We start from the raw sequence: 15027 nt of genomic DNA on the forward strand, positions 1-15027 counted from the left end.
TTTTTCACGCATTCATATGTGCTGTGTTTTATCGTGGTTTTACTCGGTTACGCTCATTGCTCTGTTCGTATGGGCCACTTAATCGAGGTAGAGTCAACGTTGAATGCTTTCTGTGCAAAATAATTCAAAGTAAGGAGCTGTCAACCAAACAACTAAACTTCTTTTAGCTTTTTTTTGCAAAATTTTTATAACGCCTGAACATCGCACCCAACTGCCACCTGCATATCACTCTTTGTATTCTACCCACTCGCATTCTACTAAAACGTTCCAAAAAAACTCGCTTCGCAGTGTGAGCACCAAACACAAGAGCAACTGCATAAATAAAGCTTCCATGCTTGAAAGCGAACTGCCCTTTGCAAGATGAACTCCAGTAGTTAAAACAGCACAGAAACAATTCAGGTGGCGCCAATATGGGCTACAACGACATTGTTTTAAAACTTGACACGCCCTGCTTGCCGCATAGTGACTCTATACGGTTTTGTTGTAATAAAGGTAAAACGAGCTGAAAAAACGTTTGTGTGGTTTCCGAATGAATGCGAAGCCCATACAGCTTATTTCATGACTACAAATAAAGAATCAATGAGAGGTACTTTATGACTTGTTTTCTTTTACGCGGTCACCAAGCATATTTTCGCTATTTGTATGAGTCTCGTTGTATGTATTTGTATTTGTATTTGTATTTGTATGAGCTTGGTCAATGGACGTGCTAGCAACAAAAGTCTCGCTAGTCTTAGCTGTTCGAGGCATTTCAATCTTAGTAGTTTCTATAATGTTTTTTTTCTTCATAAAATATGCAAGGCAGCATACCACGTGATCTTGTTTGCGAAAACAAGCTGAACGATTTGCAAGCTCATCATCCAAAAATTTCCGTCCTTTTATCTCATGCACAAACTGTTGAGGAGGGATCCGTGAGTACAGTTCGGATTTTAGGCTAACCCGTACTTTGTTCCTCGCGTTGGTAATTGATATATGTGCATGAATTAGACGTTAAGAATAACTTTATGGTGTCTTTGTGGTGCGTATAAAAGCTCATTTTCCCATTTGTGTGTAAATGCCTGCTCTCAGAATAGGTGTTTATATGAGCACTATTTAAACTCCACTTTCCCTTTAGATTGCAGTTTCAGTTCGTTATTTTGTTACCGGGCAGCTAGCCTTGTCTGTTAGGAACTCTCTTGGGTTCATGCTAGTCCTCTGGATCAATAAACCCTGAAAAAAAAAACAGCTAGCAGCACTGGATTGGGATGCAGTTATAAGAGCGCCAATTATGAATCCATGAATTGGGAGGTCGTGGTAGTGGTTATTATTTAAAGTGTGTACTCACAGTGATTTTTGTCGGCTTTCCGCGTGTTCACCAAACATATTTCCTCTAACATGACCAGCCTCACCCTCCATTTTATAAGCGCACTCAATTCCAACTCTATTTTCTAGGCAGCGTTGAGCATCGAACACGCCTTCGTTAGCAGATCATTCGAAAATTACAAAGGCCATGGCAAAACATCTCTGCGCAGCCACATTTCCTTTCGCGCTACAATTCGGACTACCGTGGAGCTCTACGGCACGTTTTTGTTTATTACAAAAAAAAACTGTCTGGCTGCTTAACACATTGTTACAGTGCTCTTTAAAAGTGCAAACGTTTATTCGAACGTGTTGGGACTCTGGCCTGTATTATCAAGGTGTATGAGAACAAAGGGATGTACCGATGAGTCGACAAGTAAACGCATGGTTATTTCTTGATAAATCGTCGTCTCTCAAGTTTATTTGTTTCTGTTGTTGCTTTCGAGTAATTGAAATTCGTCCGGCAGACATAACGTAGCGATTTAAATCAGTGCTGACAGCTGTAAAGTGTTCTTTTTTAAACCTTTTTCCCAAAATGCATCGCTCGAGCAAGGGACAGTGGCCATTGAACCTGAACATGAGCGGCGCGCTTATTAAATGAAACCAATACATCACTCTAATCCCTGTGGTGTTATTGGGCAATTGAACGGTTATGTAGAACTGTTTGTTCCGTCATGCCATCATAAATAATAACAGTTTTGGTGTGCCTGACGTCATTTGGAATTATTTGCGTTTGCGTAAAAGCTCACGATGGTTGTGTTTAATTCCTTGGAGGCCTGAAACGTTGTTCTCCCGGCATATGTTTGGCGCCAAAAGCACTCTTTTTATTGCTTAGAAATTTGACTTCAGTTACTGAGTACGCCCCCATCCCAGATTATACCACGGCTGAATGGCGTGCTTTTGTAAAATATAGTACTTTTTTGTTAAACAAAGCCAATTAGTATATGAGTTTCTCGTGTAATTAAAGCTTGCCTGTATGCGCTGACGTGTGCCGCCCGCTACTGCTTTCCCTGTCGTTTTGAAGGAGTTTCTTTGGTGTTCATATATGTAGCCTTGACTATACTTTCTCACCGGCACTAGTCATTAGGTGATTTTTACAGTGAAGAGCATGTAATTGATTTCTCAGCACCGTAAAATTATTTATAGGGAAAGCTTCATAGATATGGGGAATGCCCCAATTTATCGCTTACATAAACGCAAACTGTAATGAGGGATAGTAGAAAAACTGCTCTACCGAAGCACGAGCAACAGTTCAACCATTTCCCAATCTATTCATACAAAATTGGGTTCACAACATGGAATTCGTTTCAATTTTTACACAACAGGTACGCGAAAAGAAGGCGAAGTAGTGTGGGCTAAAAATCAATGTAAAATAATTACACCATCTTCCCGCAGGGGAACCCTGAGTAGTATGCGAAGCAGCCAAGGGGTCGACTGAAGTTCCCATTTGCTTTCAGTTCATCGTTTCAGGTGACGTTCAGCTTCGCGTTCCTTCGTTGTATCAGTAGCTTCTTGACGTAGTTTGAATCAGTGAAGGACATATGGCGCGTTCGTAGCAGATGCTCCCGTATCGGTTTGTAGCACAGTGGGAAAAGCGCCACGTACCTCCCATTGCGGCCAGACGGTCGTGGGATTGAATCCCGGCGCCGCCTAACTATTTCTTTTTTAGTGGACTTCGCTGACGTCAGCCCAAACGCAGACGGGGCTGAAGAGACGCGCATGTGCAGTAGAGTGCGGACAGCGGACAAGGGAGGGAGGGACACCTCTCCGAGCATGAGATGCTCGGATTCTAAAAGCATGTATGCAAAACAAATTCGGCACCGGGATACGTTGCCGAGTTAGTAACCACATACCTCGTGTACCCAAAAACACTACACAGAAATAATGCAACAAGAAGTACTACCGTATTAACATGGGTATAGGTTCACCTGGTATATAGGTCGACCCCCTACCTTGACGTGGGAAACGTTGACAAAAAATAATTCGGCACAGAAGCGCACACACAATGTCGATATTTATTCCCGACGCCCGTCCTTCACTGCCACCCACTATGCTGGGCTGAAGTCACTCATCTGAGCTGTCAGAGTCGTCCAAAGATGACTGCTTCTCAAAGTCCTCTTCAGTTCCATCGAGTGCGTTGCTGATGGAGCACTATTTACTTACGTCAGGCAGCGACTGCCAAGAGGAAGCCACCCAGATTGACACGGTCGTGAGGAATGGTCTTCACCGCCGGCCCGTAGATGTCTTTTCGTTGTCGCCGGCTATCCATTAATTGTACAGTTCGCGGAGCCGGTCCGCGGATGGCCTCCGCTGTAACCGACAGCAATCATGAGCGAAGTTTCCCAAAGAAGTCCGCCGCTGTGTTCTCCAACACGGGGTGCACCGCTTGACGTCCACGGAACCGTCTGTCCCGGGGGTCGCACGGGCACAGCCTAGCTTTCTGGCTCCGCCTCTACAACCCACTTTTCTCCGAAACTCCAAACTGGCGTTGCGCCGCCGTATTCCCATTTTGCTTGGTAACTCAATCGTCTTCAGCTTGAACGCAGCGGTGAACTGGCTTCGACTTCCGCCGCTCATCCCGGAGCAGACACGTACAAAAATGCATGCACGGACGCACACAAGAGGAGTAAAAGAATAAAAACAAGAGAAAAGAGAAAAGCAAACAAAGGCTTGATAGTGAGAGAGAGAGCAGTGCGACACAAAGGGCAATGGCGACGGACTACGCCTGGACATTGTTGCCAGACAACAAGTTGCATTCTACCAATTACCGCTATAAAAGACGAGTGGTGACTTTTGAGTGGATTTTTCTGGAACAAATCTCGACCTATATACCGGTTTATACGGTAGCTAAAAGGAAGCAAGACGATTACCTGTTTCACTGTTTACCTGCATTATGAAGTCCAGATACAAATCACATACATGCTACGTACGCAGAGTAAGACATCCCAAGCCTCTGCGGCCGAATAGTACAAAAAGAAATCACAGTAGCGCAGTCTGTGCAAAGCCTCCAGTTCCGAAAACTGACGTGCTGGCTCTTTTCGGCTGAGCTCCATAAAAATGAATTGCACGTTGCTGATGGGCCACTCTCCGGCTCTTCTTAGAAGCCAGTCACATTGGCACACACGGCCAGCGTCGCGTGGCAGGTTGCGTAAACGATATAGAAGTCAATAGGGGCAGCTGATAATCAAACATTAGGTGACAATGACCCGTACGATCAAATGCATTTGAACACTCTAGGAAAATTCAATCAGTTTCCTTCGTATTAGTCGCTTTTAAACCTCTGGCTACAAGTTAACCAAGTCCGAAATTCAATTAACAAGTTATCGTTAAATGTACGCCCTTTGGCAGAAATAGGCTTTTATTATTACCATGCTCAAATTATTCCGGTCACCCCGTAAAACAAATGTCTTTCTTTCATAGCCTGCTCTTTTTTTGCATCCCCAAGGTGCACCATGTGTTAGCTAGAGGTTTCGGTCTCAAAATCCCCTTGCTGTCTTTATAGAGCTCACACCAACCAGGTGTTTAACGAGAAGGATGTGCACACACACAAAAAAAAAACGGCCGACGTCGATATTTTTCTGCCTAACAAGGGTGGAGCTCTACAAAACCATAGGCTCTGACACGACTAATCCAGCGGGTCATTCCCCCTTTTGACATGGCCTATGATGAGGGCTTACGGTTGCTCGCTCCAGCTCCCCTTAATTCCTACAGAGAACCTTGCTATACTAAGAGGATTACAAACTCAGGATTACCGCTGCAACACTCGGTGCACAGACTCGGCTGTTATCCTCGATGGATTTATTGTTGCTTAGAATGCCGTACGGAGACGTTCCTTGCGTACACCTCTCAAGCAGGCCTGTAAGCTCGCGGCAGGTTTGATTGCTGGGGCACCACTCTTAGGACCTTTAAATTAGAATGAAATTCGCAGCCTGCTTCCACACTACCTTCTCCGCTGTTTTGTAAAGATCTATCTAGCGTACCTGTTATTGCGCTCTGTAGTTAACGTGGTTGCATACTGTGCAGGGGGCACCTGCATCTGCACTCGAAAGAGCAATTCACGCCAATGTTCGGTATGGGGAGGGCTTACAACACTGCGTTTTATTGCCTAGTATGAACGCCCCCCCCAAAAAGTACCACGGCAGCTTGTCGCAAGGACTTTGTGGCAAAACTTCCGCACATACACATAACACGTTCACGATGAGGACAACACACGGAAGTTTACAAGGCTCCTTAATAATTTATAATGACATTGGTCCGCTTGTAGCTACGACCCACGTACAAAAGAGGAAGTATCAGGGCGCTTGCGGTGGGTGTGTTTCGCCTCGCTACTCCGGGCACTTTTATTTACTGATTGGACTGCTTTCGTTTTGTTGTTTTATTCACGTCATTTGTGGTTGAGCCTTCGTGCTTTAATACAATAAATTTTTCTGCTTGTGCGCGTAGGTCTTACGTTTTAAGAGTTCTTGACCAGCCCTGCAAATAACCGAAACTTTCTCCACGTGATTGGGAATAAAAAGAGAATCACCCTATTCCACTTCCCTGTTTTTCTTCGGTACGCTGTACGTCACCCTGCCGCGCTCCTATGTGTTTACGCCACCCGACCTCACGCGCTCCCTTCAACGCCGTTCGGGTCAGTTGCACCTCGAACTATTCAGAGTGATCCAAGCAGTTAGTCAACAATTATTCCGTTCTTCGATCAATTTTAGTAGACGAAAGATGAAACCGTAAACAGGATGGTACGTATTCATTACAGCAGTGCAATGAACCACTTTACCGGATATAACACTGACTTTTTACGCGTAAATTGTGTGGTACTTATGCACAATATGAGCTAGCTTTCAACGTTTTCACGCAGGCGTTTGATGGCGATGTCACTAGACCTAGCGGGTGCGACTGCTTACTCTGGTTCCCCGATTCCGCTCCTGTCTGACTGCCTAAAAGTTTCCGTAATGTGCACGATAAATTTTGACCCACTCCTCAGGAATTGAACCGCCTAGAATCCACTTTGTTTCTGTACAATATGGACCATTTCGGTTTTCCTCACGCTGTCGCCGCTTTCAGCTCATCTTTCCGAGCATCCTTGCTCAAGTGACACCGATTTCTAGCTGTTGTTTTTGCGATGTAATCTCATTGTGTCCTTGCTGTTTAAATGCGCACGCGATGGGGCGCATATGTTTTCCTGTTGATACCGACAGTACGACATTCTCGCCCGAACATGACTATGCGGGTTCAAGGGGGTGTGAGTGAGGCCGGGATTTAAAACGTAATTTGGAAACCTAAGGTCTGGTTTGATTTGCTAGCCGTGCTAGTACAAGCCCTCCATTTTACTACTCAGTCATACAACAAGAACGTTTTGCCGATGTTTGTGAACCTAAATGTTTAAACGATATTAATGCAACCGCATACTATACGTCTTCCCCAATCAAATCGCGCTCTTTGCTTGGCTTAAAACATCTCTCTCAGTAACAACGGAGATCATTATGAGTGCTGGTGTACATATGAGTGTCAGATATCAATCCAGACTTCTCTTGCGCTCGCTGCCCTTGTTGGCCCTGCGCCATTAAACACCAACCAACATTATCGTCATAGCAATCCAGACGCAAATATATCTTGCCTGTGTATTCCTTCTGCAATCTTTAGTGTACCCAGACAATGAACAATTTCTGCTGTAAAAGAATGTTTTACGACTGCTTTCTTTCGTCAACACGCAAAGTGAAAACGTTGACACCACCCCACTTGATGTAGGTCGCATTACGAGATCCCTCATTTGTCCGTCACAGATGGCATCGGAAGCCGGCTGTTGAGGTCCACACCGATCAGCAAAAGATATCCATTTTTGATCTAATGTGTTCAGCAGGGCGCACACTCAAAGGAATCATGGTGCGCCGCATAAACCAATAGTTCTGTTGTGACATCAATTGTACGGTAATCTCGAATATACGCCACTGATGAGTCGCATGCATAATGCATTAGCGCCACAATTCCCTCAGCGCCATACATTCACTTGTGAGAATCTGAGCCGCTTATGACACCATAACTTCTGATTTACACATAGCCAGTAACATGCTATGTCTCTCCAGTTCTGCGATTTTAAATGTCCAGCATTAACGACACGGCTAAAGAACCGCAAGTACTGAAATATTGAGAAAACGTACTCCCTGTTTCAAAAGAAAGGCGGAACGCTCAGCGCTAGGTAAACTTTAGCACCATAAGTGAGCCAGGTTGAGGATACATCATATAATGCAATGCCTACGCTATTATCCTAGATCTCAGACCGTCAGGTGGGTGTTTTCAGATCCTGTCCCACGGATTTCAATGCTATCTGGTTCTACATGGATATCCGGCTTGCAGCTGCAACCTTGAAATATTGTGGATAGTTCTTGACCCATTTCCCTCAGTTGTGAAGTTTTCGGAAGAGAACAGCTTTTTTCAAACTAGTCGCCAGAGTGACTGCCTGAATTGCGGAAATACATTTCTGCGCTCACATCTGAAAGGTTGATAAATACATCCCATCGTGTATCGCCTACACACCTTTCTCACTCAACATTGGCAGGCCAGGAAGAATCTGAACAAGGGAAAGCAAAGTTTGTTTCTGCTGTTTTTTGCTATTGTTTTTAAATGTCTTTCCAGATTTCTGAAAACCTTTCCCAGTCTTTACACTGGTACCTGTCACTGCCGTGGTCAGTAATAATGTATCGCTCATAGTTGTCCTGTGACCCTCCCTTTTCATGCCTGGCTTTAACCGCACACTGTCAAACTGGCATCAGCTTAACTTTTCCTACGTAGGTCACCAGTTGTTTGATTCCGGGAAGGGCATTTTCAACGTTCTAAAACGATCAGAAATGGTCGACGTGTGTTACCTGGCATAAGCACGATAAACTCACCAGCAGAGTGATGTCGCTTAGCGATAAAGATAGAGTGAGGTAGTTTCACGGTTGCACACTGTTCGTCCTGTTTGCCTCATGCCGGGCCCGACCATTGTTTGTCGTGTAACGCCACCTACAGTTTCGAAGCCAGAGCTTGCGAATGTGACTGAAGTGCAAACATTCGGAATGTAATTTGCGAATTTGTGTATTAAAATATTTTTACTCAGCATATTTTGATTACGGACAGGTTTAATTACATCTGGTTAAAGCTGAGACTTTGTAATGGTTTTAAATCCCGCTGTTTCTTTTGTGCTCTTTCTGCGATACGACGCTGTGACGTTGCTGACAATAATCCTAGTGGGAGAATTTCTTTAGATTGAGGTCGCAAACTACACCGATGGGCAGCGCGGATGTGTAGTGAGCGTTCCGGAGACACTCCATTTAACCGCGGTTAAGCTTGAGCACTGATGAAAGATGCCCACCATAAGCACGAAGCACGAGTGAAGGTGTCACCTGGGTTCTAGATACACAGGCAGTTCTTTGTGTATTCACTAGAGTATTGCATGAGAAAGCTTTCCCGCCTTCGCTTCGCCAGAGCATCTGCACAAATCAGCAACCGTGCATCGTTTAAGCTATATTTTCTAGCAACATCACCGCAGCTCACTACAGCTGATACCTTTTGCTCCGCAAGACAACAAATGCTTGATACGTAGCCGTTTCAGCGAAGAGTTTCTTCCACTTTAGACGCTTCGCCGTAGCATGAATGATCACTTGTATGACAGCATGGTCGCTGCCAAAGTATTCTTGAGTGTGTGACCATTGCATGTTAAGCTGTCTTGTGGAGACAGTGAGGTCCGGGTTGGTGTCTCTCTCGACAGAATTTCCCAATCTCGTATATTCACTGAAGTCGTTATGTGCCGTGTATTCGGCTTCGTGTAGCAGACGAAGTAATCTGCTGCCCTTGGTAGTGTTTCTGTGGTAGCCCCAAGCTGTGTGCGGAGCGTTGAAGTCGCCTGCCAAGAGGGGTTCATATCTTGCACGTGAGTCGTTGGGTTTGAGGAGTTCTTTTACTTCCTGTAGCTTGTCTTTCGGCGGACTGTAAACATTGGTAACGTGAAGAGGGCCTTGCTGTGTAGACACAGATATTGTGAGGCTTGCATCCGTGTCATGTTCAATGTTGGCGGGTATACGTTTGTTGACCAGAGTGGCGATATTGTGGCGTCTTTGATACGTCATGTAGCCTGGAATTTTCGGGTTTTTGCCTGCTTCTTGTAAAAGGATGATGTCCGGTGAGTGGGATAAGGATGTGATCCAGTAGAAGAATGCTGCCTGTTTTCCTTTGAAACCACGGCAGTTCCACTGTAGGATCCTAATATCGTTATTGCTGTGTGTTTTCATCGTAGCTGGGCATGGGGGGGAGCTGAAGGTGGCATGCTATTTGTTCTACCCTGGGAAAGAGAGGGCTTATCGCCTTCAGAACACGTGCCTCAAATGTTTGTTCTTGCTGAGTAATTAGGTTGGTTAGTGTAGCAATTGACTGTGCTTGAGCTTCGAAATTTCGCTGCAAAGTCAAGCAGGCGGCTTGTAAGGCGTTCGCCTGTTCGCACATTTTTGTGTTGTTCTCTAGCAGGAGCTCCAATTGTTTTTCATTTTCGGCAATTTGCTTTTCGAGAGCCTCCATCCTTTTGCTGAGTTCGTGTGATCGGGTGGACGATGACCTGCTTGGGGTTTGGGATCTGCTTCTTTTGGCGAGAGGCGCTTGTTCAGTGCCGTGCGCATTGTTCTCACTCTCCGCGTCCATGTTGGCAGATTCTGAGGTTTGGTCTTCCTGAGTACCTTCCTCGAGATTCATTGGGATGTGTTCTGGCGTGTTGTTTGGTGTGGTGTCCTGAGTGTGCTTGCCTGTTAGTGCATGTGCAAACGATACGTACCTGGCGTTAGTTTCTCTACGATTTTTTACAGCAGGGAGTGGCTGACTCACCTGACCAGTTCGGTGCTCCTGAGGGGACTTCGACACTTGCATGAGCCCCGTGCTCGTGGACGCTCGATGTTGGTGCGACGCCCGCTCTGTTGATGCTTTGGCATTCTTGAGTGGGGGTTCTTGTGACACCTGCTCTGTTGATGCCTTGTTATTCTTGGTCGGTGGTTCTCGTTGGGACATGGATCCTTTCGGTGATTCCGTCGCCTTCCGAATGGCAAGCCTCTTTTGGTAGGCTTGAAGCCTTGTGACGGCGTCTGCTTCACGTCGGACCTTGCATTCTTTGTCTTCGGATGGGTGCGGGCCGCCACAAAGGGCGCACTTGGTGATGCATTCATGTTCTTCATCTTTCTTTGCTGATCCGCATTTAGGGCAAAGAGGGTGAGATACTGGCGTGCAGACGTCAGCTCGATGCCCGACCTTAAGGCACTTAGTGCAGTATTGCGCGCGTGGTTTGTGTGGCGTTAACCTATGTAGGCCACCGTCGTAGTCTACTTCCACAGGCACGTATGTACCGGAGAACGGGATGATCGCAGTTTGGGTAGAGCCCATTATGCGGGCGGCGAGGATTTCGTATCCAACAGCTTTAAGGTGTTTAAGCAGAAATTCCGGAGACGTGTTGGCGGCCACACCGTGGATCACTCTTTTGCATGATTCCCGGTTGGCGGCTTCATAGACACTGATGCGTTGTTGTTTTCCGTTGAGCGTGACGAAGGAACAGTTTTTAAGTTTGTAGATTGTGGATGGCTCTTGAGCAAGCAAGACGGCAATGTTTTTGCCGGGTAAGAGGCTTACTTTGAGCTCGGCAGCTTCGTTCGCGGTGAGTTGGGCTTGAAGACATAGTTCGTGACGAAGGTCTCGGGGTAAGAAGGACTGAATCGGGAAACCGTCCTGGGAGCGAAGTATCAGTTTACGAAATGTAGGATCGCTCACCCTCGTTTTGGAAGTTTTGCGGAATCATCCGTCTTGTTCAGGAGTGAATCCCTTCATCGTGCCAGGTTGTGAGGCTGTCGTTGCAGTGTTGATCGGCGAAGCCTTCCTGGTGCAGACGAGGCGGTCGCTAGGCCTAACGGTCTAGGCTTACTCCCAACGTGGTCCACACAAAGAACGCCGTAACTTCACCAATGTTCACAGGAGAGTCCCACAAATTGCTGAGGAGGGCCCGGTAATGTTCTGAAACATGCCCTGGTAATGATATGCACCAACACAAAAGGAAAACCGCACTAGAACGCAATACATGCGGAGCGCGGAGCGCACACGGGCGTCTGGGCTAGACCAGTGGCACCCATCCTTTTTAACAGGACGAGGAGGAAGAAACTAATGCGTTTTTCTTGTCTGTTATTCCTGTACATTTTCATTACGCTTGGGGATTACCGTTTGCTATTGTCACTAATATTTGTGTTATTGCTGACGCGATTGGAATCTTTTGTCGGCCGTTATTACATAGCGCAAATCGTATGCAACACAGCGTATCAACATAACCTCACTGAGAAACGTCTGTCCATCGCACTTCGCCACTCCTTGCCATTACCCGCCGCTCGATTAACGCTAAGCGCTTTTCTTATAATGAACATCGATATTTTCTTCCGTGGCACCATGTGAGAGACCAACAGTCTGCAATGACTTGTGCTTTGGAAATATGCACGAAATGGCAACGGCAACGCCATTGCAGGCGATGAACGACACAGAAAAAAGACTAAATGCATGCGTTTCGTCTTCCTCTTACTCCTTCTAGATCAGCAGGGACGAGTATACAGTGCGCATTTGTGCACACAGCATGCACTCTGCCACAGATACTCCCCTTGAAGAGGAACATTTGAACACAAAGACTTACGGCTGCATTTTAGTCCCTATTTCAGCCCTTTTTGCACTCTACCTATAGCTAGAGTGTCGACGCTGTTCTAGAAGGCAAAAAATGTAGCACCACTTTAAGCACTGCAGATATGCACCAACTTGAAGCAGTGCAAACATTACTGATAAAAAAGCCAAACTGACAATTAAGGAGGTCAACATTGAGAATTCCACTCGGCTATGTGGCATCAACGCCTATGTTGTGTATTAAAATAAATACGCGATAATGTTGGGGAAATGTTTACAAGATTGTAACACGCTGCAACAAGATAATGACTGTATTTTTATAATACCTGTAGGCGTAGAGAAGAGTCCTAGATAAGGCTGGGTTGGGAAGCAATCAAGTAAACGTTTCTCATTTTTTAGATTTCATTACGTAATGCATATACGATAGAGCCGCGAGTAAGATAGTTAGGGTTAGTGAACACAGAATACTGAAGAGAACGATAATTGAAATTACAGGACACCGAGGGCTCAACGTAAAATTGCAACCTCACAGTGACAACTACGAAATTACAAATGGTTTTAGGGGAGAAAGAAGCTGCAAAGCGTTCTTTTAATGTTTATGATACGTCTACAAAAATGCCCAGGAAACGTCAGAATCGTAAGTGTTAAGTGCACAGAAATGATAAGAACTGGCGAATACGCGGGAAATATAAATCACATTATTCAAAAAAATCGTAATAAATAAAGCACCTGAGTGCCTCAGGTGTTTATACGTAGTTACAGTACGCGAGACTGGGATTTTTTATCGGTCTCACTTGGTTAGAAACGAGGCAGCCGTTAGTGAACGAAAACAACATGTCGCCGGAAGTGATCGGGTAGGATAATGTAGAGGAAGACTTTGAAATACCTATGAATAATTACACCCTGAAAGGCCGTATCAGGGGCGGTTGCTAAGACAGATGATCATATATCCCATAACGGTGAGCGTGATGCGTGAGCGTGACACTCAGCAACACAATGCATGACATCTGCAATAAAAACCAACATTTTTAGGTTAAAGGTTTTATATTTCAAGCAAAGTCCACGGCGTACTTGACCCTGAAGATTTCTATAGGCTGGGAGGTTTCCGAGTTGACCATTGTAGTTATGAAAATTGGCGCCAGAAAGGCCTTCAAGACTCCAAATGTTTACAAAATGTTTTGAGGGTCTATTGTATGTTATTAACTCTACGGGGGCCGAGGCATAATAAATAAAAATATTTTCAACAAATTGAAATGGCACCAACAGTACTTTGATATGTTCTAATAAAAAAGGAATACGCAGAAACCACTCCTACAGAATCAATTTGGAAAATTTGATTATAAATTTAACACATTTATGCAGAAATGGAAAGCGTAGGTTAACACCCAAGCCGCAAGTAAGCCCTTGTTCTCTGATAACCCCGGTCTGGTTACGGTGGCTTGTAAAAGTAACTTCGGCAAGTGGTCGCTAGTCACAATTAACACGGAATAGAGTAAGGTGTACTATAAATGTGGTCGTCAGTACATTCACGAAGCTCACATAAGTAATTTAAATGGGCCGCAATTGTAACCTCAAATCAATTTTCAGAAATTTTATTTTCTGGTGCAAAATAGAAGCCGGGACGGCCTTCTGTAAGCAGCTCGTCAGGTCACTTGTAACAACAAAAACAACCGAAGAAGGGTACGCCACGTTCACATCCCAGAGAACGGAAGCAGAGCAAGCATTAAGGAAGTAAATTTAAATAGAAGAAAGGACAGCAATGGTCGCATACTCGAAGGGGATGGCCTATTTCAGCCAAGGGCTAACATCAGGTGAAAACTCCAGCAACAAAGTGGCGATTGAGGTAAGAGAGTTCAGACAAGACTGAGAACTCATCACAATAAAACTATTGTGAAGTTAACTCTGAAAGGATTTGTTTACACGTAGGTGAGGATTAGTTTCATTTTTTAGGGAGGCGCTTATCTTGGATTCACGACAAAAGGCTGAAAATAATGGTGACCACAACAAGAAGTAGTTGTGCAATCTAACACTCGCCACTTTGAACGAAGAAGTCCGCCTCCAACAACATTGTGCAATATAGCTGTGATAGAAACCTGCCAGTAATAATGGTGGGGGATATCAACATAAATATCAAATGTGAAAATTTCTCGGTGACAGCGATGGAAAACCTTTCATCACACCTTCACCCCCATTTGGTGTAGCAAGTCGGGCGCCCCGCCTGGCTGACCTCACTTGCTCATTAAAGATGTTTCTCTCTCTCTCTCTTTCATCCACGTATGCCTGCTGAAAATACTTTGATACGCCGACTAGAATAACTGTAAAAGGGCAACACAACTTCAGGCACTTATTTATAATGTGAGCGAATCTGATATTGATGTTGCATCTTTTTCATGTGCCATCAGCGATACTGTTATGCTCTTTCTTCATGCGATAGGCCCCAAAATAGCAACCACTCAAAGATACGTCGAAAAATAATACTGGAACCAATAAAACATTTCTACACCGTGGTCAAAGAACTGTACCGGAATGAAGTTTACTGAAAAAGTGACCCGAACACTGCGTAAAAAACCTTCAAACAAAAATTTCACAAATGCAATTACACTCCATTCCCAGAACGTGCTATAGCAGATAGAAGGTGTAAAAATACCAAAAACCGGGAATCGACCAAGGCTTTGAAAAGCAAATCACGAAAACGAATAAGCTCTACCATGACTTTGTACGCACGCGCTACCCAGAAATATTGACAGAATTTCGGGAATATCGAAATGTCTTAAATTAAAGGCGGGAAGAACAAGGTACTATGATACGTGTTCCTCAATAATAAAGAAAACCCTAGGAAATTTTTGGGCGTGGTAAACATATTACAAACAGAAGAAAGCCAGCGTGTCTGCCGAAAGAGGTATTCAGAGGCGATGCAACCTGGCAGACAATATATGAATTAACACTTTAAGCACGCGGCAAAAAGCCCAACGAACACTCCCGGTGTTTTAAATGATACTGTTTCAACACTAATAGAAAAAATTAGTTTTC

Source organism: Haemaphysalis longicornis, unplaced genomic scaffold, assembly GCF_048455015.1.
Source record: "Haemaphysalis longicornis isolate Haplotype H1 unplaced genomic scaffold, Haemaphysalis longicornis Haplotype H1 scaffold_4, whole genome shotgun sequence".
Lineage (NCBI taxonomy): Eukaryota > Metazoa > Arthropoda > Arachnida > Ixodida > Ixodidae > Haemaphysalis > Haemaphysalis longicornis.